The sequence below is a fragment of the Pelodiscus sinensis genome, chromosome 21 (assembly GCF_052426305.1).
Source record: "Pelodiscus sinensis isolate ZL-2025 chromosome 21, ASM5242630v1, whole genome shotgun sequence".
NCBI classification, from domain to species: Eukaryota; Metazoa; Chordata; order Testudines; family Trionychidae; genus Pelodiscus; species Pelodiscus sinensis.
The window spans coordinates 14,862,971-14,890,653 of NC_143072.1; the positions used below are offsets into that span (position 1 = coordinate 14,862,971).

At 43.7% G+C, this 27,683-nt stretch overlaps 1 long non-coding RNA gene across 1 annotated transcript; it reads right to left on the bottom strand.

The window, feature by feature from the left end:
• Nucleotides 1-244: 244 nt before the first annotated feature.
• Nucleotides 245-27,683, bottom strand: LOC142819265 (uncharacterized). The gene is made up of 4 exons (XR_012897091.2): nucleotides 27,613-27,683; nucleotides 14,831-14,917; nucleotides 6,882-7,013; nucleotides 245-5,632 (listed from the first exon to the last, which is right to left on the bottom strand). It is a non-coding gene; the product is annotated as an uncharacterized LOC142819265 (long non-coding RNA).

Genomic DNA, 27,683 nt, shown 5'->3' on the forward strand with positions numbered 1-27,683 from the left:
CTACACTGCCCCTTCTTGCGCATGAAAAACCCTCTTGCGCAATGCCGTTACACCTATTACTTGAGAGGAAGAACGGCATTGCGCAAGAGGGTTTTTCTTGCGCAAGAAGGGGCAGTGTAGACAGCTCTGTCTTGCACAAGATCCTGTTCCGCAAAATGGCAGCTCATTAGTTATGCAAATGAGGCTCGGCAATATTCAACGCTTAGCCTCATTTGCATATTATTCGCGCAAAAGGACGTGAGTGTAGACATAGCCCAGGGGATATAGACAACCTGCAGAGTAGTATGTCCTCACATGCATTTGAAATCACTTTTCAAAGTAAGTCTGAAATACAGATTCAGATATGCTCAAGACATGAGAGGATTTAGCAGCAAGTAACCTAACAACAAGTCCCTGTAATGGCAACTTCTCTTTGAAGAAAGAGAATGGTAATTAATCAGGGATTGATGCTGGCAACCCTGACTCATGCAAATTGACACTTGGAAGTCAGTGGAACTGCTTGTGGGCAAAAAGACTACTCATGTGAGTGCAGGTTTCCAGGATGGGTCCCTTAGCTTCCATGGGAGAAATGGAACCTCAGATCTAAGTCTGCCTTCTAATTCCTTTTAGGTTAGTCTGTTCCTAAGTGAAATCTCTGGGCCCAATCTGTACCTGAATATTTTATTCATGTGAATAATCCCATTGATGTCAGTGGAGGACCAGGCCTTTAACTTTTCAATAAGTGGAGACTCCCACGGCACTGTTAAATTTAATGGGTCTGATTGTTCCACTGCCTGTCTTGTGTGGTAGCTTGTGATGTACAAATTGGATTGAGAGTGGTAGCATTGTATACCTGCTTTGGACTTACTTTGCAGAACAGTAAATGATTATATAAGGCTCAAGACAGTATAGAAGGAGCTGCCCCCATTTGTTCTTAATTGACTCGCTTGCAGTCATTATTCACAGCCCTCAAATGACTTGCCAGTAACTATAAAAGTGACAGTGTCTATTCAGTGTAAGTGGGCATAACTATGTTGAATACAGTAGAGCTCCTGGTGCAACAACAGGTATCTTAGTTGTTCTCTTCTTAATACCTTAGTTCCAGATAATTTAAATCACCGTTTTAAATTATTTGCACCACAGTGAATCCTGTAATAATTTCAATGAATAGCTAATTGTTTGATCATACTCTGTACTTCTCTATCTGATGGAGAAGCTGCACATTGGTAATCCTTCTTATGCCATCCGTTGGCTGTTTGCTTTTAGAAGCTTTCTTCTACTTCATATTTGAGTTTGTCTATGAGTGTGTCTCTTTCTGTCTTTTTGTTCAAGAACTCCTCCTAAACAGTAAAAGCTAGGACCACCACATTCAGTATAGAGTATAGAGTATTCAGTATAGAACTCCCTCTTATTATTACATAAAGCAAAGTCCAGGTTTAGTTGTGCTAGGACAATGGGATGTGCCTGGAATGGGATTGCTTCTCAGAAAACCATACAAAAAAGAGACAGAATCACCAGACAGGTGACTGCCGCAGCCCTGGGTATCCCATCCGACAGACACCCTTTAGGGAAGGTGTGCGTGGGGGGGGGGGGCTGAAGCACCCTCCCCCCGATTTGTATGGGAACATTGCTGGCTGTTCCCCTTCATCATGGAGTAAGAGGAAAGTGCACAGTTTGCTGCATTCTTCACTCTGGCTCGAGAGTGGAGGGAGCAGATGAATCTGGACCTGCCCCCATTGGGGGATGTGCACTGGAGCTGTAGAAGCCATTGAAACCTATCACTTCTGCTTACTGTAGAGAGATACTTGGTGGTTGAGGGCCTGAATGGGGATGCGGGTGCCATCAATATTCCCCACCCCTGCAGTTGGGGAAGCCCATGTCGGCAAACCTGGTGATGATGGCATCCATGTCTCCTAGGCAGATGACTCTGTCCAGCAGGATGGTGTTGATGGCCCTCACCAACTGCAGAAGGAGACAAACAGAGATTCACAGGGGTGCCAGGTCCCCTGGGAATTCCCCCAGTCCACCCTCCTAGTTTCCACAAGCTCCTCTGTCCCGACTGGCTCGGGGAGTGGAGATATCCCAGATGCCCTTTCCTCTGGGGCACCTGGGACCAGGCTTCTTTCCTACCCCCTTTTTATAGAAGCTGGGGGTTGCCAGGGGACTCAGGCCCACCCACCATTCTGGGTCATCTCGTAGTAGCAGTTGCCCACTAAGGGTACATTATTCTGAAATAACATAGTGCGCATCTACACTAGAAGCCTCTATTTCAAAATAATGTCAAGATGGAGGACTTCTTGCTCTGACTCCTGACTAGCACAACAGGGAATCCACCCAAAACAAGCTGAGGTTGCACAGCTCTTCTGGCTTCTCGCCCTGGGCTACTTCCTATCATGCCCGATGGCCGGGGTCTTCACCACCTGTGTCCTCTGGGCTAGTTGCTCCCCCCAGGGGTCCTTGCTGGTGGGCCTCCGCCCCAACGTGCTGTTGTGGCTGTGGTTGTTGTGGCTGCAGTTACTTCTGGGCTGTAGCATGAGCTCCTTCCCTTTGCATGGTCAGCCCTGAGTGAGCTGCTCCCCTGCCTTTTATATTGGGCCTGTAGTCGGAGCATGCCCAGGAAGGCTGTGGGGGAGAGCAGAACAAACAGGCCTGGTTAACCCCTTCCAGGCCAGTGCGATGTTGATATACCCCATCACATGACTTAAGATACTCAATTGACATAGCTGAAGGGGTGTAGCTTGATTTGACTTTAGCCCTGCTGTGTAGACATAACCTGAGGGTCCTTACTCTTCACTGCTGACTCACAACTTGGGCCATTTCCCCACAAAGCTGCTCCATCCAGCCCTTTCTTTTAGGGCTTTGATAACGATTTCTCACAGCACCCTATCCAGTGTTCTGCAGTTCACCATAATCCACTACACCCAGTCTTCAGCCACCAGTCTTAGCTGGGTCTGCAATCTAGTGACACTCGGCACTGTCTTCACAGTCAGTCCCCGGGTATGTCTGGCATGAGCCCCAGCAAAGAACTGCCATGCCCTGGCCCAGCAGCTTCTTTATACTGGCTTGCAGGCTCCTGATTGGCTGCAGCAGAAGCAGCCACTCTAGCTTGCCTGGAGGACCAATCTTCTGCTCTTTTCTCTGAGGCAGGGTGTGTCAATAATTTTTTTTTCGGATGGAGAAAAGGTTGAGAAACAGTAATCCAATAAAGGAAAAGTACAAAGGAAAAGCACAATACCATGTGTCTCTTGCAGCTGATTAGACCCAACCAAGACCAATTATGTTTTATAATTAGTTACTGACATTATCCTGCTTATGACTGATATACAGATAAAGAGTGCCCTGCTGAGATGATTGAGCCACTGAAAGCTATTTCTGGTAATTTTTTCCATGAAAATTTGACTTTGTGTTTGAACCTGAAGTCCTTCTTCGGGTACAATCCTCATTGCGTGGCCATCTATATTAGCATTCTGTTGCCTGTCCAGTTTAGACCCAGTCCTGTAATGTGATGCACATGAGTGGACATGTAGAGCCCCACTGACTTTCAAATGAGTGGGGTTTTAAACCCTTGGGTTGGCAGGGCAGCAAAGAAAAGTGTCTTCTATATATTTGTACATTGCCATGCACATTCAATATATAATGATGAACTCCCCCCTTTTATTACCTTCATACTCTATAGTATACATTATAATTACCACTGTTCTGATAATACCTGCAATCCATAGATAGAATGGTCTGCATTGGAAGCAGCCAAAAATTGTTTGAATGTTTCACCTGTTGTAATGTACCGGAATCTCTTTTGAGTATTGAAGAGCGTCCTGTTCTCCATATTAATACAGTTTCTCCATGTGCCTAACTAGGGGTTTGATGGGGAAGGTGGAATTCCTTTGGCAATTAGATATAATAACTTACTCAAGATGCTAATTTGCTGCATTTGGTTCTGCAGATGAATGAGAAAATGACAAGACTGTCCTTATAATCACTTAAGAGCCAGTGAGCAATTTGTATTCCTGTCAATCAGGGTGACACAAGCACTCACATGCTATATTTCTGCTTCATAACCTGACTCAGTCTTGCATATCAGCATGAACAGTTGCTGCCCTTTTCATTGGGCATTTGCAATTTTTCAGCATTAATACTTTTATGATTCCATCTTTGGAGATGGTTGGCTACTGGGCCACTTCATGGTGAAAAGCCAGCCTGGGAATGGGACTGGCTCCCATAAAAGCCGGGACCCCAAAGAGAAGGTCCGATCTTCCTCCCTGAAGTCGAGTGCAGAGCCGAAACAGAGGAGCTCCACACTGGCACCAGCGAAGGTGCCAGCACCAACAAGATTGCGATCAGCAAGAGCACCAAGCACTTCAATACAAGTGCCTATAGCACAGGCACCAGCTAAACAGGCAAACACTCTTAGCAAGCAGCCGGCACTGCCTCAAGCTTTAATGCCAGTGCCAATACTACAAATGCCTCTGGTACCCATCCCGCTCCCCCACCTCCTCTGCCTCAGTTTACCACCAGAGCAGAGTTGACGGTGGGGTCGGTACTGGGGATGCCACTCTTTGGGACCGATGGCACCCAAATACCTCTAGATTTAGGGTTTTCTTCAACACTGGCTTTGGCACCACCTATAACAATTGATGACAATGAACCTATACAGACACACACTCCTAGAAGTTAATCACCCAAACCAATACAGCAAGTGCAGCAGTGGCAACAACCACAAAGGCTTCCACTGCCCATACCAGCCAACTGGCCGTACTGGGACCCGTGGGCGGCATACAGAGTTCAACAGCCTCAGCAGCCGCAGCTATCCCCACCTACACACCTCTCATCCTTGTTATCCGATGACACTATCATGCCCCCACCCCCAAATGCAGGGGATGATTTTAAATCTTTTCAGGAACTTTTTAAACGGGTGGCAGGCACACTGGAAATAGCACTGTCATCTATGCTTGTGACCCAACGCAAGCTGACGAATATCCTGCACGCTTCACCACGTGCCAAGCTGGCAATTCCCCTGAATGAAATACTTATGGATCCTGCCAAAACAATATGGCAGATACCGGCAACTATTCTGCCAACTTGCAAAAGATCTGACTGCAAGTACTACATGGCCCAGAAAGGTGTGGACTTCCTATTCTCGCATCCCACGCCAAACTCCCTAGTGATTGAGGTAGTCAACTAGAGGGGCAAACAGCAGGCCATGTGCACGGTCCCCTATGAGAAGGACTGCAAATGTCTGGACCTAATGGGCAGGAAGGCTTACTTGTCAGCCAGTCCTCTGAATTGCAAATTATGTGGTCCTCCTTGCAACATATAGATACCACATATTGTCAACTCGCAAATTTTAATGAAAATCTTCCTGACAATAAAAAAGAGTAATTCTAAGCAAACATCAACAAAGGTGCATTGATCTCCAGAACAGCCCTACAGGCCACTTTAGATTCAGCAGACACGGCCTCAAGGTGCCTAGCATCAGCAGTCGTCATGAGGCATGCATCATGGCTCCAACTTTCCAGCTTTCCAAGGCCGGTCCAGTCTACGGTTGAGGATCTACTGTTAAAGGGCATGAAGCTTTTTGCTGAATCCACCAACACCTTGCTCCATACATTGAAGGACTCATGAGCCACACTAAAGACCCTAGGCATCCACATACCTGTGAATAAGAGAAAACGGAAGATCTTTCGCACACAGATATAAACCAACACTGTTTAACCAACAGCCAAGACACTATGGGTATGTCTACACTACCCCGCTAGTTCGAACTAGCGGGGTAGTGTAGACATACCCTAAGGCTGTGTCTAGACTGCATCCCTTTTCCGTAAAAGGGATGCAAATTAGACATATTGCAATTGCAAATGAAGCGGGAATTTAAATCTCCCCCGGTTCATTAGCATAAAAATGGCTGCCGCTTTTTTCTGGCTCGGAGCTTTGCCGGAAAAAAGCGCCAGTCTAGACGCGGATCTTTTGGAAAATAAAGCCATTCCGAAAGATCCCTTATAAAGGGTTTCCACCACAAAGTGGCCCAATTCCGGCATGGAACCTCATCCTCATCCTCAGGACACTCATAGACAAGCCCTTTGAACCATTAGCTACTTTTTCCTTTCTACATCTGTCAATGAAGGTCGCCTTTTTGGCTGCAATTACCTCTGCAAGAAGGATGGGTGAAATAGGAGCATTCAGTATTTCATAAGGACAAAGAGGTCATCTGTACTCACCCAAAATTTCTCCCCCAAATACTTACCTCATTCCACTGTAATGAACCTATATATCAAAATTAGCGCATATAACCTGCGCATGAGTATTACCCGCACCTGTGTATAACCTGCGGTTTTCCCTGATTGAGTAAAAAATGTCTTGTATATCCCACGCACATGTATAGCCCGTGGGAGATGAACCACGGGTAATGTTAATGCAAAGCACCTGTAATCAAGTGTTAATGAGCCGCAGCTGATAATGCCGTAGGCTACAACCCTTATTGCTGGTATATACCCCTTTGAACCACAATGCTTTTCCATTCATTTATTCCTTCAGTGGTTTTAACTTGTATTTTAAACTTTTTAAAGCCCTGTTGAGAAGGGGGCAGGAGCAGGAGGCAAACCAGCCACATTTACGGGGCTTCACAAGAAGTCTTATCCCACTGCCAAACGTGAGCCTGTGGGAGGGGAGCCACACTCACCCCCAGGTCCTGTGCAGCCGCAGCAAGGCACACACTCCGGGTGAGGGAGCAGAAAGCGCAGCACTGGTGCACTGGCCAGCCTGCAGGAGGGGAGCCGCACTCACCCACAGGTGAGTAAAAATAAATGTGCAAACCCTCAGACAAGTATACCCTGTGGGGGGAGGGGGCGGGGTTTGTAAAAACATATATAGCCCGCGGGTTATATGCGCTAATTTATGGTACTTACATGTCTTCTTCCCTAAACCTTGCAAAGACCACAGAGAAGGAGTGCTATACACCCTCGATGTCCGCAGGGCAGTCACCTTCTACTTTCAACGTACAGAATCCTTTCGCAAATCTCCGCGACTCTTTGTGTCCTCTACAGAGAGATCAAAAGGGTTACCCATATCCAAACAAAGACTGTCTAAATGGATATCAAGCTGCATACATCTAGCTTACAACATATTCCAAAAGGAGGCCCCGGCATCAATACAGGTCACTCCACAAGAGCTATGGCAACATCAACAGCCTTCCTCAGCAATGTACCAACAGAAGAAATCTGCAAGGTTGCCACATGGGGTTCAGCACATACCTTCACACATCACTACGCCATCCAGTCGTTTGTGGGTGCTGATATGCATTTCGGCCGAGCAATACTGGCAGTTACCAAGTCAAATTCACTGAAGCACCCGTCCCCGAGCATGAACACTGCTTTGTAGTCACCTCAAGGTGGAGCACCCACAGGAACACACCTCGAAGGAGAAGGGAAGGTTACTCGCCCTGTGCAGTAACTGGAGTTCTTTGAAATGGTTGTCTCCATGGGTGCTCCACCACCCAACCTCCTGCCCTCTGCTTCGGATCCAACTACATCTACGTCAGAGAAGGAACTGAGGAAGCAGTTGGCTGTGCTGTGTGGGATAGCCATTTCAAATGTTATGTGCTGGCGTTCCGCATGCACAGTCGATCCGGGTTGTGGAGCACGGCTGTAAAAAGTCTCCAACTAGAGGCACAGTGGCACTGACGCACCTCAAGGTGGAGCACCCACCATCTAAACTAACAAAAGTATGTATGGAGACAATCATCTTGAAGAACTCCAGTTACTGCACCACATGAGTAACCTTCCCTTCCTTCTCGACAGAGCCAAATGTAGTTGCCTGGGGAAGTGTAAGTGTTTTAGAAGTGTGTGTTGGGGGATGTAAGTTCCACCCTCCAAGGTCCAGGGCAGATCTGTTGTTTTGCCACAGTTATGATTCGTATGTCCATGTGAGGGCACAGGACTTGCAACTTTTGTGCAGAGATTTATGGCCACTGGCCTAGTAGATAAAAGGTTCTGGTCTGTCTCCCTTAAAATTCTCACGGAAGTTTGTGCAAGCCTGAGAAACAGCATTACACACTAAATTAGAGAACACTGAAAAAATTCTTAACACGTCCCGCTGGTTTTATCAGTGAATACATGTTATTAAAATGATTGGCAGTCAGCACCATATATTTGTATGAACTGATAAGATTTAAGAATTGCAGGTTTTAAAATAATTCTGAAATATATGCCTGTTTTACTGTGATCCTCTTATTCTCCACATACAGCTTCCATTACCAACAGTACATAAACACACATACAGGCACTCTAAGAATTGTTTTAAGTGATCAGCCAAAATAATAAAAAAAGGTGTTCTGTGATTAGATATACTAAAGCTTGACCCTCAAAGGTTAATATTTTTCCAATTAATTGGATGATCCACTGGGGAATTTTCTCCAAGGAAGATAATTGCATTTCTTTTCAGTAAATTATTGAGTGCTTCACTAGTTTAACAGATTAAAAAAAAAGTGGAATTCTGATTTTCTAGGGAAATTAGGCAGTGGTATATTTTATAATACATTTTCTGAGGAGCAGAACACTTGCTCCTGCTGTTAAGTGGCTGTATTAGAGCTTAGAAGACAAGCCATTTTAAAACATGGTTGTTTAAGTTTTGTGTTCTGCTGTAGAATGGCAATCTTTTTAGCATACTGCCTGGTAGTTAGTCTCAGAACGATAGCCACGTTAGTCTGTAACTTCTAAAAAATGAGTAGCCTGTAGAACCTTAGAAACTAACAAAAGTATGTCGGTATAGTATCATGAGCTTTCTTGGGCAAAACCCACTTCCTCAGATGAGGAGAGTGGAGATAAAAAGGGGAAGCTCTCAATATGTAACAGAAAAAGAAGGAGCTGGGTGGAGGGGAGGGAAGATACCTGTCAATTGTAGTTCCAATGAGACAAATTGAGTGGACTGGAAGTATCTTTAGATGTGATAGGTGGGAAGGAGGCAGAGTGCAGCCTTGCAGCTAGGAGTAGAGCCCCACAATTGATGGTGGAGCCCTACAGTCGGTGGCGGGAGCCCGGAGCGCAGCCCCGCAGCCACAGTTCGACACTGCTAGCCATGGAGCTATATCCCTGGGCCCCTGTTACAGGGCTCCAAAGGTGCCTTACCTCTTCTTCCGAGCACCCCCTGTTCCCACTCTATCAATGCCAGCCCCGCCGATGTGGCCATAGCAAAGCCTCTCAGTCAACAGCAAAAGAAGGGCTTACATTGACCTCCACCGCTCCATCACGTTCCCTGGTTCGCGGGGGCCCCCCCTTTGAAACAGCGCATGCGCTGTGGTGCCAAGGCGCATGCGTGGGGCCTCGGGAAGCGCGGGGCCCGGGGTAGTCGCCCTACTCGCCCTGCCCTAAATCCGCCGCTGGGTACAACCTGTCCAGCATTTGACTCACAGTGTATTAATTCAAGGTTCCCACACACCCGAGAAGGTGACAGTTATTAAAATCCTTCCCACCCATGAAGTCCCAGATATTTTACAAAGTAAGCCACTCTAGATTCTTTTCAGTTCTACCCTGTGATCAGGCTGGTGAATTGCTATCAACTGTGGAGCAATGTTGTGAATGATGGGGTCATCTGTCATCGAAAGCTAGACTGGAAAAAAATCTAGCTTTATATAAGCCAATGAAAAGGTGATTGCTTTAGAGCAGGGCTCTCCAAACTTTTTAAGCACGAGATCACTTTTTGAATTTAAGTGCAGTCCAAGATTTACCTCAAATATAATTATCCTTGCCCCGCTGTAGCCAGACAGGAACCCCCCTGTAACATCCATTTTTGCTTGCCTGGAGCATACAGGGCACACAGAGCAGAAGGCCCAGGCTGTGTGACCATGAATGGCTGTAAACAGAGATATGCCAATTGCTGACCAAGTGGCTGCCAAAGAGTGCTTTTGACTTAACCCATATTGATACGAACACACAGCCGTCCGCGGGAGGAGGAATCTCTCGCCCAGTAAAAAATGTCTAGTACTCACAATTTAGTTATCTCTCTTGCAAGTGTAAATTAACTTGAAACTTGCTTGTAAGAACTGGCACCACAAAATTTGTACTGGCACCAGTACAATTTGGCATCTTAAGATAAGAAAGAGGATACGGGCCCCCAGGGGTATAAAGATGGGTCCAGCAGCACATTTACTCTGAGTGTCAATCTACCATCTATCTGCTGGTCGGGTTAGGTGTTTGATCTCCCGAGGTTCCAGAGGGGACGCCCACCTCGTATTCGTCTTTCCTGGGAATTGAGAGACCGGCCCTGGCCTGACACGCTGGATTCGAGAGGCACAGAAAGGGGTAAAAATTGTACCTGGATGTGGTCCTTTGTCTTAAGTGTACACATAGACTTAGAGCTCTTTAAAGATTAAGCTGTCACTTGGTACCATTATTTCTATTTTCTATCTTTATTTTCTTTGTAACTATTTTTAAAATCTGTATTTGCTAACAGTTAAGAAAGAGAGCAATAGCCATTGTAACCATATGCTTTTATAAGTCTTTTTAATAAACCTGTAACTGTTTAAGTTTTTAACCTTACTCCTTCAGTTGCTGTAACAGAACCAAGCACAATTTAAAAGAACTTCAGCCGGTCATAAGGGACAGGTATAGGAAGAGCTTGGGCGTTTGGATCTGTGTCACTCCCAGGTGACAGGTCCGTTGGGGCACCTTTCAGTCTTTCCCTAAGGCTGCCCGCTGCGAAGGAATCTTGCATTCTAGCAGCTAAAATCTGAGGTGTAATAAGCTCTTCCAATAAAGGGGCGTCTGTTGGCCTGCTGGCTACCCTCTGCGACAGGACCCCGGTCCTAGCAGTAAAGACACAGACGTTAAACCTTTTCTCGAAAACACACACACACACACTGCCCTGACCATTGGCTGACACCCACCTCCTTCTCTCCCCTTCTCCAGAGCCCCACCTCTGCTCACGCCATCCTCCCTCTCTTGTCCATCCTCACTCACTTTCATCAGGCTGGGGCAGAGGGTTGGGATGCAGGCTCTGGTCTTGGATTAAGGGATCTGGAGTGTGAGAGGGGCTCTGAGCTGAGCTTGGGGCAGGCAGTTGGGGTGCTGGAGGGGGTTCCAGGTGCAGACTTTGGGATGGTGTTTGGATGCAGGGATGCTCAGGGCTAGGGCTAGAGGTGCAAGAGGGGGTTCATGACTGGAGTAGGGTTTCAGGATGCAAGCTCCAGCTGGGCCCTGCTTACCTCAGGTGTCTCCTGGGTGGTGGTGCAGTGGGGCTAAGGCAGGCTCACCCTTGCTCTGGCCCTGCACCACTCCCTAATGCAGCCAGCAAACTCCCTCCATCCCAAGTCCTGTTGTGTCCCCTCTGTGCTTTGTGGAGAAAGGATACAGAGTGGGAGGGGGCACCTTGACATCAGCACCCTCCTCTCCCTTCCCTGCCCTACATGGAAAGCAGGAGGCTCATGAAGGGGAGGAGCATCTCCAAGGCAAAGGGCAGGAGAGAAGCAGCAGTGAGGGGAGGGGAGGCTGAAATGTTAGCACTTGATAGCCTCTTGGCCAAACCTGTCAGGATCCCCTGCCAGAGGATCCAAAATCTTCCAATAGATCCTGATCTGCTGGTTGGTGACCATTTCTTTAGAGTGTTGGTCAGCATTTGAACTAGTGATCTAGAACAGTGTTTCTCAACCTCTTTTTTTTATAAAGTACCCCTTTAAAAAAATTGTAAGTACCCCCAGTACCTACAGTTTAAACAACTTAATCGTAGCCGGGCAGGTGATAAAATTTTGGGTGTAAAAAGTACAAAAATAAGAAAGCGCTGTAAAACTTAAAACAAAAATTCAGTTTTCTCCAAATTTCAGTGGTATTGACATACCCCCCAGACTTCTCTCAAGTACCCCTAAGGGTACTCATTGAGAAACACTGACCTAGAAGCAAAATGGTTCTATATCCCACTACCAATCCCTCCATCAGGATTTTCAATACATTATATTAGTGCCCATATGCAACTCCTTAATGGTTGCAATGGAATTAAAAAGAGAAATATTATGTGCTAAGTGTGTGCAGCTTGGCTTAACCTCATTACCTCAGATTCATGGTTTATCCTGTCAAAATTCCACCTGCTCCAAACCTGCAGTCTGAAAAGTCTCTAGGTAGACTTGCAAATACAACACCTCTGGACCCACTTTGTTTGACTGAGTCAATAAGCCTGTCATGATCATGAGGGTTAGCCAGCAGTCTGGGAATTAATGAGTTAATCTTACCTAAGTCAAGTGGATTTAGCCAATAGGAATGTAGGTAGGAATTTCAAACTGGGACAAAGGAATTTTTGGTTTTTCCCTTTCCTTTGTCCAGGGCAGTTCCCTCCAGCTACTGAAGAAGACAGACAAGTCTCTCTCTCCAAGACACAATTCTTCACTCTTCTGTAAGTAGGGTAAAATTTAGATAGATCCATTAGGTTTTATGGTTTGGAAAATGGGATTTGATGTCTGTGTACTTTTAAAAAATGTTTTGGCTTTCCTTTGTAACTAAGTTCTAGGCCCATGGTGGAGTTTCTCCATGGCCGTGTCCAGACTCAGGGGTTTTTTCGGGAAAAGTAGCCTTTTCCCGAAAAAACTTCCCCTGCGTCCAGACTCAAGCCGCGTTCTTTCGAAATTATTTCGAAAGAACGCGGCTTTTCTTTCGATGGCGGTAAACCTCATTTCACGAGGAAGAATGCCTTCTTTCGAAAGTTCCTCTTTCAAAAGAAGGCGTTCTTCAATGTAAAGAGGCCGTCTTCGAAAGAGAGCATCCAGACTCGCTGGGTGCTCTCTTTCGAAAAAGCGGATTTCTCTTTCGAAAGATCCGCCTGCAGTCTAGACGCGATCTTTCGAAAGAGGCTCTTTCGAAAGATGCTTTCGAAAGAACCTCTTTCGAAAGAAGCCTGCAGTCTAGACATCGCCCATGAGTATTACTTTATTACTTTTCCATCTAGTCATTGTGCTTGCAACAGGAATATTGTGGTGATAATAAAAGTTCTTTCTCTTTGCTTTTTATTAACCTGGTATTGGTTAATGGTTGTGTCCTGATTTGTACATTAAGGATGAGATTTCCCAAGTGATCTTTCGTATCAATACTTGGGTGGTGGCAGTGGAGTTTTTTATCACCAATATCTAGGTTGTTAAGATTTTGGGGGGAAGTTTTATACCAAAGCCTGGTAGATAAAGTTTTTGGGTACTTTTGCTGGCCCCCACTCCTGCATTTATTGTGCCAGAGTGGGAAAGGAGCTATGACAAAGCCATACATTAAAAAGACCCTGTGTAAGCAATCAGAAGATAGACAATAACTCCACAAAGCCAGGACTTTATATTGGATAAAGTGTACAGGGGTTCTCACAAGCATTGATGACGACAGTTACAACCTGATTCCACCTTGTATTAATAATTGTTAAGACATTGAATTTGGCAGCTATCATCCTATATCTCCTGAGTAGTACATAGTTTCCTCAGAGCTGTCCCGTGTGCTCCTGTGAATTGTAATATTATATCAAATTCTATTTATGAAATACTGTAAAGGTGCAACACAAGACATCTTCTGTGTCCTAATTTCTTATGAATCAGTCATTTTCAGGGCACTGGGAGGGATATTAGGCCTGATGAAGCTGTGTTCAAACAGTGCTAAGAGTTTGACTTTCATCTCCAAAACCAGAGAAATACAAGGCCTGTGACCCCTTGTACTGTACATTTCACTCACTGTTTGCAGAACCTGCAGTATTTAGGTCCCTTGGGCTCCGTTTCGGAGCTGAGCTATGAACTGTGATTTAGCGTCTTTGGGTTTAGGTCAGATCTTCGTTATTGCTTTATACGTGTTTTTGTGGGTTTATTTTCATGACGTTTGTAAGATACCAGCAAGTTGTTTGCACAGCACAGGGTTGCTTAGCAACAGGGTAACGTTCTAGATTCATGCGCCTTCCCCACCCTTGCTACACGTACCTAATGTGATTCTCAGGGTCTAACAGTTTTTTAAGGGGAATATTTGCAATTGATAAACCTCCGTCTGAAACCGTAACATTCTGCTGTCTGAAATGCAGTCAGACACCATGACATTTTGTGGCGCTGCTCAGCACTGTCACCTTACAAACCAATTGACGGGGCCTCCTGATTACAGCTTACACCATGCCCATGCTGTTACTGAGGGTGCCATTTTGGGACGGCAGGAGGGGCAGAAGCTATGAGTACTGGGTTGCTGCTTGCTTTTCTTTCCGTTCCCCTATCAGTACATGGAAAGTACATGGCTTCTGTGCATGCCTCTCACTCACAAACCCCCCCGCCCTCCCAAAATGGAGCCCTTGGCTACTGCTGTTAAGGATTTGAAATGTTACACCACCTGCTCAGACTTATAACCGTTTCTAACCTCACAGGTTATAACCTGGCATGCAAGAACTGGGCTTGATGCCGGCAGAGACAATTAACAGATGATGATAGACCAGAATGTAATAGAGTTACACCACCGAACACCAGGAAAGCCCCGCAGCTCAGTAATAAGCATTAACGTGTAGCTATCTTTGAGCCATTTCCTTGGTATCTCAATCCCAAAGGCAACATGGTTGGAAGCTAAGGTTTAAAAACAAGTAGCTTTTATGTATCAGGCATAACTTTGGCTAGTGTTCACCATGTCATGGGTGAGGGAGATGATGTAATGGCTATGGCACTATTGTAGGTTTTGAGAGAGCTGGTTCAAATCCTTCCTTCTTCACCGACATCCTGCATGACTTCAAGCAAGTCACACACTTCTCTGCCTCAGTTCCCCACTGTAAAATGGGGAGAATTACACTGCCCTCCCTCCAGGAGGAAATATAAGTCCCCCTCATCGAACCAATCTATGCAACTGCAGCTACGTGAATAACATGGCTGAAGTCAACATACCACAGTATCGTCCATGCAATAAGGTCAGCGGATGCTACTCTCCTGTCAACTCTAGCCACTCTTCTCATCTTGGTGGAGTACTGGTGTCTATAAGAGAGTGCTTAGAGGTCAATTTATCGCATTTAAGCACACATGACAAATCGACCACCAGTGGGTCAATTGCTACAGCATTGATCCACTGTGAAGTGAAGACAAGCCCTGAGACTCAATACATTAAAGATTGTAAAGCGCTCAGATACCACAGTGATACCACAGTGAGGACCTAAGATGGATGGGTCCTGGGGTTCAAACCCTCTCCAGTACTTGATCCCAGCCTACATGGAGACCCCAATGAGTAACTTCCCCAGAGTGAAAAGAAAGAAGGGTGATACCAGAGAGACACCGCTCCATCCTTCCATGGCCATTCATGATCCAGCTTCTTTCCCATTGCAAATGAAATGAATTATTTGGGTCTATAGTAATGAATTCATAAAGGGATGAGTCCAGAGTGTCAACCCTGAGCATTCCCAAGGGTCAGGGCCTCAAATAGTGAAATTCCTTTAAAAAAAGCATGAGATTTTAAAAATAATAAATGTTTCCCTTTTATATTTGCTTCCTGGGTTTTGATCCTTTAGAGTTCACATTTTCACGCTTTTCTTTATAACAATTAGTGCTAAAATATTTCTTTTTCTGAGCTTTTGATGTATTCACATAACTCCAGGAGACGAGGCTTTAAGAAAACCACCAAATATCACAAGATGGTAATAGAATTGTGAAAGTTGGCAACATCCTCTGGGAGCCAGAAAAGTTAATGGGAAGACTAGCATTGATTTCAATGGGAAGTGAATCAGACCCATAAATAACAACAATAATCAGAGATACTAATTGTATCAATGAATCAATCATATTAGTATAGATTAACTAATTAGGAGCTGAAGTGGTTGCTGTATTTTGATTACTTTTTATGGTACATGTCTTTTGGACCAATTTTTTTAAACCTAAAGTGACCTATGGTTGTTTTTTTAATAATTGTCTAGAGCCAAGTGTATCTTAATATCACCTATTTTTCTTTGAGAAAAAAACCCCTAAAACCTTCATTGCAATTAGAAAATACAAGCAGAAGCCACCTACAAACACATCTCCTATCAAAATCTTTCCTTCATTAAAGAAACTTGTTATTTCACATATTTGTTTAGATTGCAGCAAGGAAGGAGGAATCTTCCTAGTAAGGTTGGTCCATTAATTCCCCTACTGTTTATATATATATGTGTGCTTTAAGAAAGTATGATTCATATTGAGAATATTAATTATCAGAAGGGCAGCTGTGTTAGTCTGGATCTGCAAAAGTGACAAGGAGTCCTGTGGCACTTTATAGACTAACAGATGTATTGGAGCATAAGTTTTTGTGGGCAAAGACCCACTTTGTCAGATGCATGCAGTGGAAATTTCCATAGCAGGTATAAATATGCAGGCCAGAATAAGGCTAGAGATAATGAGGTTACTTCAGAATATTAATTGTTACTGCTCTGAAATCCCCCCCTAGACCTCTTTACAGTGCTGTCTATTGTTTCCAGCATTGTTGTCCCATACTTAGCCTTTTAGTTTTGAGTCATATTGTCACACACACATAGGGAAATTTATCCCTGTAGAGAGGACTAGTGTGATGTCTATCATCTTGGTCACAATCAGGGATCCAACTTGATGCATGTATAGCAATTGTTCTTGGAAGTCTATTTGGATGCACTACTAGTCAAGGAAAAATGTGTTTGTCTTTACACTTGGCATGACCTGGGGTCAGATTTCAAAAGAACTCCCTGACCACAGTGAGGGCTGGGTATGCAAAAAAACTCTCCTCCCAATCAGGCATCTAAATAAAGGTCAGATTTGTAAAAGGTGCTCAGCACCCATGTGGTGGTTGGCTCTTTTGATGATCTATAGGACACTACAAAAATGTGGATCTGCATCTGATCCTCATCCGCCAGGCTGACCGATCCACAATTCATGTTCTGGATTTTACTTGCATCTATACAGCAAACCATCTGGAGGGGAAGGTGGATGGAGCACATATGAGTGAGGAGGGGGCAGGGTCTTATAGGGAAGAGGCAGGCAGTATGAAAGCAGGGATTGGGGGTAAAGGGCAGCAAGGATTGGGGGTAAGAGCAACAAGGACCCAGGGTCAGGGTTCCACAAGCCAGTATCCACCAGGCAGGAGTGGGAGGAGGGGGCTGAACAGGACTGGCACTCAGCCCCTCCTGCAGGGAGATTTTGGACAGAGTTTGTTGCTTTTTTTCCCTGTTGGCAATACAGGAGCCTATCCTGTGCCCTTTCTCGCCACCAGGCTGGGGTGGAGGGAAGCTCTGTGTGGGTATCTGCTCCACTGTCTGTGGCTATGAAGCGCATATGAAGTGGCTATAGGCAGAGAAGGCCATTTATTTTGTTACCTGAATCTGAAATTTTTGAAAGAAGGACAAAGCCTCCTGAAAAAGAAGAAAATAACATCCCAAAAGTGTCCCACCTCATTCCTGATCTAAATTATATTGAAGTCAATGGACTTGGCTCAGTTTGTTGGACATGTTTAATCCCTCCCCATGGGTTCACTCTTGCGAGATATTTACTATTGTTTGTCATGATCATGAGGGATGGCCAGCAGCTTGGGGACTAGGGCATTAACTATGTCCCTATACATAACCAGGTAGCTGGCAGCCAATAGAAATGCAGGGAGGAATTTCAAATTGGGACTAAGGAATTTTTGGTTTTTCCCTCCTTTGTCCCTGTGCAGTTCTCTCCAGATACTGAGGGAGACAGACATGTCTCTTTCCAAGAAAAAACTCTTCACTATCTGTAAGTCGGGTTTTCTTACCATTACTTAGAATCATAGAATCATAGAATAATAGGACTGGAAGGGACCTTGAGAGGTCATCGAGTCCAGCCCCCCCATCCTCAAGGCAGGACCAAGCTCCGTCCACATCATCCCTGACAGATGTCTATCTAACCCGTTCTTAAATATCTCCAGAGAGGGAGATTCCACCACCTCCCTTGGCAATTTATTCCAATATTTGACCACCCTGACAGTTAGGAATTTTTTCCTAATGTCCAATCTAAACCTCCCCTGCTGCACTTTAAGCCCATTACTCCTTGTCCTGTCCTCAGAAACCAAGAGGAACAAATTTTCTCCTTCCTCCTTTCTCCTTCCTCCATCCTTTTAGATATTTGAAAACTGCTATCATGTCCCCCCTTAATCTTCTTTTTTCCAAACTAAACAAGCCCAGTTCATGAAGCCTGGCTTCATAGGTCATGTTCTCTAAACCTTTAATCATTCTTGTCGCTCTTCTCTGTACCCTTTCCAATTTCTCCACATCTTTCTTGAAATGTGGCGCCCAGAACTGGACACAGTACTCCAGCTGAGGCCTAACTAGTGCAGAGTAGAGCGGCAGAATGACTTCACGAGTTTTGCTTACAACATACCTGTTGATACAACCTAGAATCATATTTGCTTTTTTTGCAACAGCATCACACTGTTGACTCATATTCAACTTGTGGTCCACTATGACCCCTAGATCCCTTTCCGCCATGCTCCTTCCTAGACAGTCGCTTCCCATCTTGTATGTATGGAACTGATTGTTCCTTCCTAAGTGGAGCACTTTGCATTTCTCTTTATTAAACCTCATCCTGTTTACCTCTGACCATTTCTCTAACTTGCTAAGGTCATTTTGAATTATGTCCCTATCCTCCAAAGAAGTCGCAACCCCACCCAGTTTGGTATCATCTGCAAACTTAATAAGCGTACTCTCTATCCCAATATCTACATCATTGATGAAGATATTGAACAGTACGGGGTCCCAAAACAGACCCTTGAGGAACTCCACTTGTTATCCCTTTCCAGCAGGATTTAGAACCATTAACAACAACTCTCTGACTATGGTTATCCAGCCAATTATGCACCCACCTTATCGTGGCCCTATCTAAGTTATATTTGCCTAGTTTATCAATAAGAATATCATGCGAGACCGTATCAAATGCCTTACTAAAGTCTAGGTATATGACATCCACCGCTTCTCCCTTATCCACAAGGCTCGTTATCTTATTAAAGAAAGCTATCAGATTAGTTTGGCATGACTTGTTCTTCACGAACCCATGCTGGCTATTCCCTATCACTTTATTACCTTCCAAGTGTTTGCATACGATTTCCTTAATTACCTGCTCCATTATCTTCCCTGGGACAGACGTTAAACTGACCGGTCTGTAGTTTCCTGGGTTGTTCTTATTCCCCTTTTTATAGATGGGCACAATATTTGCCCTTTTCCAGTCTTCTGGAATCTCCCCTGTCTGCCATGATTTTTCAAAGATCATAGCTAAAGGCTCAGATACCTCCTCTATCAGCTCCTTGAGTACCCTGGGATGCATTTCATCAGGACCTGGTGACTTGCTGACATCTAACTTTCCTAAGTGATTTTTAACTTATTCTTTGTGTATCCTGTCTTCTAAACTTACCCTCTCTCTGCTTGTATTCACTACGTTAGGCACACCTCCAGACTTCTCGGTGAAGACCGAAACAAAGAAGTCATTGAGCATCTCTGCCATTTCCAAGTTTCCTGTTACTGCTTCTCCCTCCTCACTAAGCAGTGGGCCTACCCTGTCCTTGGTCTTCCTCTTGCTTTTAATGTATTTATAAAAGGTCTTCTTGTTTCTCTTTATGCCTGTAGCTAGTTTGATCTCATTTTGTGCCTTTGCCTTTCTAATCTTGCCCCTGCATTCCCATGTTGCTTGCCTATATTCATCCTTTGTTATTTGTCCTAGTTTCCATTTTTTATAGGACTCCTTTTTTATTTTGAGATCATGCAAGATCTCCCTGTTAAGCCAAGCTGGTCTTTTCCCATATTTTCTGTCTTTCCTACACGGCGGAATTGTTTGCTTTTGGGCCCTTAACAACGTCCCTTTGAAATACTTCCAACTCTCCTCAGTTGTTTTTCCCTTCAGTCTTGCTTCCCATGGGACCTTACCTAGAAGTTCTCTGAGCTTATCAAAATCTGCCTTCCTGAAATCCATTACCTCAATTGTGCTGGTCTCCCTTCTACCTTTCCTTAAGATCATGAACTCTATTATTTCATGATCACTGTCCCCTATACTGTCTTCCACTTTCAAGTTCTCAACTAGTTCCTTCCTATTTATTAAAACCAAATCCAGAACAGCTTCTCCTCTGGTAGCTTTTTCAACCTTCTGAAACAGAAAGTTGTCTCCAATGCAGTCCAGAAACTTATTGGATAGCCTGTGCGGTTCAGTGTCCCTCCCATAAGGTTGGGGAGGGGCTTTTAGAATGTGGGCGGGCTTTGCCCGCCCACCTTCCCATGATTTCAAATAGGCCCGCTGTGTTCGTTTCCCAACATATGTCTGGATAGTTGAAGTCCCCCATCACCACCAAATCTTGGGCTTTGGATAGTTTTGTTAATTGTTTAAAAAAGGCCTCATCCACCTCTTCCACCTGGCTAGGTGGCCTGTAGGAGACTCCTAGCATGATATCACCCTCGTTTTTTACCCCTTTTAGCTTAACCCAGAGACTTTCTACACAGCTATCTCCTACGTTCATCTCCACTTCAGTCCAAGTGTGTACATTTTTAATATACAAGGCAACCCCTCCTCCCTTTTTTCCCTGTCTGTCCTGCCTGAGCAAGCCGCACCCTTCCATACCAACATTCCAATCATGCGTCCCATCCCACCAGGTTTCTGTAATACCAATGATATCATAGTTGTATTTATTGGTTAGCAATTCCAGTTCTTCCTACTTGGGTAGTGGCAGTGGATAATCCCCAGTCTGGCACGATGAATGCAGAAGTGGGGGCCCGCAAAAGTACCCCAAAACCTTATCTTTCCAGGCTTTGGTATAAAACTTCCCCCAAAAATCTTAAAAACCTAGATTTTGGGATAAAAATCTGCTGCCACCACCCAAGTCATGGTAAGAAAACCAGGGAAAAGATCATTTGGGAAATCTCAGCCCAAAGTAAAACCAGGACACAAAAAAATTAACCAATACCAGGTTAATAAAAAAGAGAGAGAACTTTTATTATCACCACAATACTCCTGTTACAAGCATAATGACTAGATGGAAAAAGTCACCAATTAATATGCTCCTGGGGGACCCCCATGGACCAAAAACTTAGTTAAAAAGGAGAGGAAAACCCATTTTTAAATGCACAGACATCAGATTCCCATTCCCAAACCATAAAACAATAAAACAGATTTATCTAAACTTTACCCTACTTACAGATAGTGAAGAGTTTTTCCTTTGTCCCAGTTTGAAATTCCTACCTGCATTTTTATTGGCTGCCAGCTAGCTGGTTAGGTATAGGGACATAGTTAACCCCCTAATCCCCAGGCTGATAGCCATCCCTCATGATCATGACAATGCCTACTAAAGTCAAAGACATTGAAGAGTGCTCAGCACTCTTTGGAGTTATTCAGCACATTGCAGAATCAAGTGGTGGGAAAAAAGTGTTTAGTGAGGAGCCTGTGACAAAATCTTCCATTAAAGGGCTTGTTTTCACTTATCCCAAAATCAACGCCCTGGAGATTAATCTTCCTCGGTTCGATTTAGCGAGTCTAGTAAGGAGCCTCTAAATTGACCACTGATGGTACCCTGTGAACTCTGGTAGATGCGAGGAGTAAGGGAAGTCAACAGGAGAGTTTCGTCTGTCCACCTCCCACAGTGAGAACACCACAGAAATTCAGCCTAAGGTACATCGACTCCAGCTATGCTATTCTCATAGCAGGAGTTGCGTAGAGGTCACCTTTCTCCAGTAGTGTAGACCTGGCCTTAATAACTGAACTTCAGGGAAAGTTCATATCTTGATCAGATTTTAAATATGTGGCTGACCCCCAACTATAAACATAAGATGTGTCCTCCCTGAAACTGTGAGAATGGTTAGATCCAAACTCAGATGTTGCAGCTCATCCCTTTCTCTACGCTACATCTACACAGCATCCCTCTTGTACAAAAGCCTATGCAAATGAAGTGCAGATCAGCATATTGTCATGCTTCATTTGCATAATTAATGAGGGGCCGTTTTTGTGCAAGAGGCTTTTGCGCAAAAAGGAACCGTCTACATGGCTCCTTTTTGCACAAAAATACCTTCTAGCACAAGAGCCATTCTTCCTGAGAAAATGAGGAAGAACGGCTCTTTCACAAGAGGGTGTTTTGCACACAAAAGGAGCTTTTTAGACGGCTCATTTTTGCCCAAAATCCTCTTGCGCAACAACACCCCCTAATTAATTATGTAAATGAAGTGTGGCAATATGCTAATCCATGCTTCATTTGCATACGCTTTTGAACAAGAGGGATGCAGTGTAGACATTGCCTAAGCTCTTGTCTACATGGGAAAGTTGCACTGGTTTAATTTACGCCTTGCCTACACTACAAACATTTTGCCTCTATGCCTATACTATGATAGCTCCACTGCCAAAGACTACTTCTGTAGATGCAGCAGATATCAACAATGAATTTTTGGTAGTATAGTAACACAAAGTCTCTGAACAACATTAGGTATGCCACTGTCAGCATCATTGTGTCTATTCTGTTTTAGTTTTTTAGTGTTTGGGGTTTTTTTTTGCTACGATAACTTGGTTGGTTGAGATATGGCTTTTGTTGTTGTTTTTCCACCATGCCTGACCAACATAGAAATGCCAATAAACTTTGTCTGGGAGATGTGGCCTTAATTGTTTTTTTATACTGATTTAAAGTGGTGCAAACATGGATGAACACTGTCGTTTCAGTATAAAAGTAAGGGTATGTCTACACTAGCACAATAATTGGAGCTAGGTGGGCAAATCAGGCAACCAGAGTTGCAAATGAAGCCCGGGATTTAAATATCCCGGGCTTTATTTGCATGTTCCCGTCCAGCCGCCATTTTTAAATCCCCCTTAGTTTGAACGAACTGCCCGCGGCTACACTAGCTCGTTAATTTGAGTAATGCCACGAGGAGTAACAGTTAATCCGAACTAAGGAATTAGTTCGGATAAACTTTAAACTGCCGCGTGTAGCCGTGGGCAGTTCATTCGAACTAAGGGGGATTTAAAAATGGCGGCTGGACAGGACCATGCAAATAAAGCCTGGAATATTTAAATTCCAGGCTTCATTTGCAACTCTGGTTGCCTGATTTGCCTACCTAACTCAAATTAATGAGCTAGTATAGACATACCCTAACTTATTTCAACCGGTTCCCACCTGACTTAACAACAATAACAAAACCCCCTCTCTTAACTCATTGTAAGAGTGAAGAGGAGGACAGACAGCATATTCAACTACTCGAAAAGGAGGGGGTTGAGAGATGTGACTTGTTGGCAGTGTTGAAAGAGATGGGAAATGGAAATGTGTTACTGCAATTCACTAAATCTGTTTATCTGCTACGAGCCTAAACTGTGACTCATATTTTCACATGACAGGAAAACATCATTAGTTCCATTTTTGAAATGTATAAGTTTCCCAGGAGGTCTTGTTGTAACAGCTTGTTAATTTTTTAATTTCCCCCTCTTTTCCCTCTGCCACTGATTTTGGATTACAGCGCTCTGATTAGTAATTCCATCCATTTTTCAAAGCACAGATATGATTTGCTAATATAACACCCCCTCAACCTTTTCAAACCCCAGCAAATTGTTTTTACATAGCTGCAGCTAGCTCTATCTGGAAAGTGCTGATTATAATTAATACTGTAAATAAGATAATGAACCCTTCCCATGAGATTAACCTACTTGGATTCATTGACGTCAAAGGAACACTAGAAAGAAAAGCATTCTATGTGCTGATAAAGTCACATGAATGCTTCATTGTGCCCAATGAATTTGTTTTTTGTCTGTTTGTGTGTGTTTATAGATTGATAGATAGAAATGCCAGTCTCCTTGGGAGCTTATGCGAGATTTTGTGTTGTGCTATATACTCCATATTTAACAACATCCACTAAATAGGTACTGTATTTTGAACACCTCCTTTGAACTAGAAATTTCTAATTACAAGAGAATTTACACCTCCCCATGGCCTTTGGAAGATGTAGTGAGTTGTAAAACCAATTCTGATGAAATAAGGACAACCCCCCCTCCAAGCCTTGTCCCAAAACTTGACTTTTTTTGTGGTTTCAGATATATGGGTTAACCTTATTTAGTTTTCTCTGTATCTTTGGAGACTGGATGAAGAAGATCAACTCTTCCATTATTTTCATTGATCAGAAAATGTAGCCGCGCGGCACGGGGTTCGCACTAGCCGGCTTTTAAAAATGGCGGCGCCAGCTTTATGCTAATGAAGCCCGGGAAATTCAAATCCCGGGCTTCATTAGCAAGTTCGGTATGCATACATTACCCCGCTAGTTCGAACTAGCGGGGTAGTGTAGACATACCCTTTTAAACCTTGTTATAGTCTTAGCCTTCATAACCTCCTCAGGCAAGGAGTTCCACAGGTTGACTGTGCTCTGTGTGAAGAAGAACTTCCTTTTATTTGTTGTAAACCTGCTGCCCATTAATTGCATTTGGTGGCCCCTAGTTCTTATATTATGGGAATAAGGAAATAACTTTTCCTTATTCACTTTCTCTACAACACTCATGATTTTATAGACCTCTATCATATCCCTCCTTAGTCTTCTGTTTTCCAAGCTGAAAAGTCCTAGTCTCTTTAATCTTGCCTCATATGGGACCTGTTCCAAACATCTAATCATTTTAGTTGCCCTTCTCTGAACCTTTTTATGATTAACAGAACTTTGACTGTAACCAGCCTATTATAGTTAGGCAGGGCAATGTCTGGCAACTGACTGCACCTTCCAGTATTTCACTTCTCTTTATTTGTTATGCTAAGATTGGAAATCTTTTTTGAGGGGGAGGGAAGGAAGCAAACAAACAGAATGTGCAGCTTACTGAGGACCAAACACTCATATCAATGTGGCAAGTTTATTATCAACTGTCTCACCGAACAATGCAGGATCAGGATCCCTTCAATGTTCCCGCTAAACTTTTACATCCACGTGTGGAATAATTTGTATGCGCACTGAGGCGCTTGTGAATGTAGGAAAAAAGCCTAGTTGTGGGCCTTCTGCTAATCAGCTGGATGGCATTGGAATCTCTCCTAAGTGAACACACAAGTGTACAGCTTACAGGCAATACTGGATACTTTCCCTGCATATGGCATCATGTATTTAAATGAAAAAAAAAAAACATTGAATGGAACAAGGTTCAAATCTGACATCTGGATTATTGCTGCTTTGCTCTATTAGACTAAAACAAGCAACCTGTGTTACTGCATGTACCTATATTTTGCAAGGTCCAGCAGCTACTGACCCTACTCTTTCATAGGATTAGACTCTACTGCCCTACACTATTACACTATAAATAGAGAAGCCTGCTATAAACCTGCATGGGCTGGAATTAGTTAATTTTTTTTTTACTTTAAAAATGTTTACTCTTTCCGATAAACTCCGGTTTAGAAACTTGCTGTGTAAATGCTATTGCCAGCTGCTTCCCTTAATGAAGCTGTATGTATGCAGAAGCTGGAGAGGCATTCTCTTTGGCAGGGGATTGAACTCTGGTGTGCATAGCCCTTTCAGGTTAGCCAATCTTCTTGCCATTTGCCTGCTAGGCTAATTATGACTAACAAAAAGATTGCTGCTGTTGCCTTCGTCATCTATGCTAATGTGGCTATCTGGTGTGAACAAACATCACTTAGGCAGAGAGAAGCTCTTAAAGAAGTTGACCTTTAATCAAAATAATAGCTAGCACTTTTCATCCGTAGATCTCAAAGCGAGATCAGCATCCGTATCCCCATTTTATAGAAGAGGAAACTGAGGCATAGAGCAGTGAAGTGACTTGCCCAAGGTCACCAAGTAGATCAGTGGCAGAACTTTCAATGGAACTCAGTTTTCCCAGTTCAGTCCATGAGGAACTACTGTTTCCCCCTTGGTGGACTAACTCTACATTGCCCTTCACCTTGTCATTTTCTCGTGTGCAAAATGGGTAGGAAAGGCTACCAAATGAGGTAGCTCTTACTTACTTTGTCCTTACCCTTCACAATGGTAAATGGCTGCCTAACATAGGCAATTAGACACTAACTCTGGTAAAAATGAAAGGGAGACAAACTATGCTCTGGGTGAGTTTATACAGCTGGCAGAAGTGGGGCTATTGCAAATGAGTCGTCACTTTGTGCGCACAAGCCAATTATTTGCTTGAAGAATGCAGACTGAAGGCTGATTCATAATGCCCTTGTTCCATTAGCATCATTGCATTGGATTGGAGCAATGTATCGGACCCTCGAATCCTCCAGCTGGCTGAATGGTAGAGTAAATGGCAGGGTAAATGGAGTGGAGCTGTCTGTTATAAGTGCTGCTTTAGAAACGTAGGCCACATGAGCACGTGATCACTAAAGTTAATTTGTCTGTGGAGTTCATATTTAACATAAAATGAGAAATCTAAATTATTCATTCAGCAGGTATTTCTGTAATCTGAGAGAAAGCATGCCAGGCTCTAGGAAGGAATTGTCTCATAATTGCTAGGATCTTCCTATCTGCATGTTATCAATTAGAACTTTGGGAGGCTATTCAAAAGTGAATTCAGGATTTAACTCCTGGTTTACTAAAGACCTTCTATTAAAGAGACAGGAATGATCCCCTTTGACTTCAATAAGGGACAAATCCTGAATTCATTTGGAGCTTTCCCATTGACGCCAATAGTACCACGGTTTGTGTCTATAATAAGTGACAATTGCGCTAAGAAGCCATGGACCATTAAAATTCACCAATACTGATCACCCAGAAAGGCCTATTGTAATATTTAGAGTTTTGAATTTCTGCAGAAATCCACAGAGGTTCTCAGTAGAAAGGGTTGAATATAGGTGAAAAGGTGGGCTCATTGCCTATGTTTTTTTTTATGAATTTTTGCTCTTAGATTGGTATGGAAAAAGCTGGACATGGTAGAGTTTCTAGAGTCCTAGGACATCTAACAGCACAGGAATACTTAGATGGCTATAGGTTGAACCTCTCTAATCCGGCACTCGCTGGTCTGGCAACATCCATGGCCTGCCGTGATTTTAGCTAGCTGGTTGTCTGCTTATTGTGAGTGTGGCCAAGTTTTTCGCAGTTCCCTAAAGTTTGTTTACAGACACCAGTCCTGGCTCTCAGTGATCTCTGTGTTATGTAGCTCTAATTTACCCATAAATATCTTCTAAGAGCCCAACAAGCAGTGGAAGTGCTGGAAATACTGCTAAGCGTAAGTATGTTTTTATGACTTTATCTACTTTTTTTCCTTGTGCTGATACAATAAAATTGTATGAAAACATTAACACTTTCTTGTGAAGAAAGCTGATAAGCTTTGGCTAGGTGTAGGGTTCTATAGAGAGTATCAGTACAGCCATACATTATTAAGAAGCATTGCAAGCATTGTTCCATTTATTCGCTTTAGTGAAACAAAAATAAAGAGACCCACTGAGTACAATATTGACCTCCTGTGATTCAGTAAATTCTCTGGTCTGGTACCAGTCAGGTCCCGAAGGTGCCAGAATAAAGAGGTTCAACCTGTACTATCCCTCCAGCTGTGAAGCAGACACATTCATTTAGGCTTTCTTCCCACCACCACCAGGAATATGATGCCCGAAAAAAGCTATTGGATTGTCTTTCTCTTAATGCAAATTTATTGCAACTGAAAGGTATCATTGTTGGAGCCAGGAAGATTGAAAATAATAATAAATAACTATACTTAATATTTATCTCTAAGTCTGAGGGTACATCTACATAGCAATATTATTTCAAAATAACTTAGTCTGCATCTACACAGCAGGTACTTACTTTGAAATAATGTTGAAATGTCAAACTGGAGGGCTTCTTACTGCGACTCCTGTAACCCTCATTGTATGAGG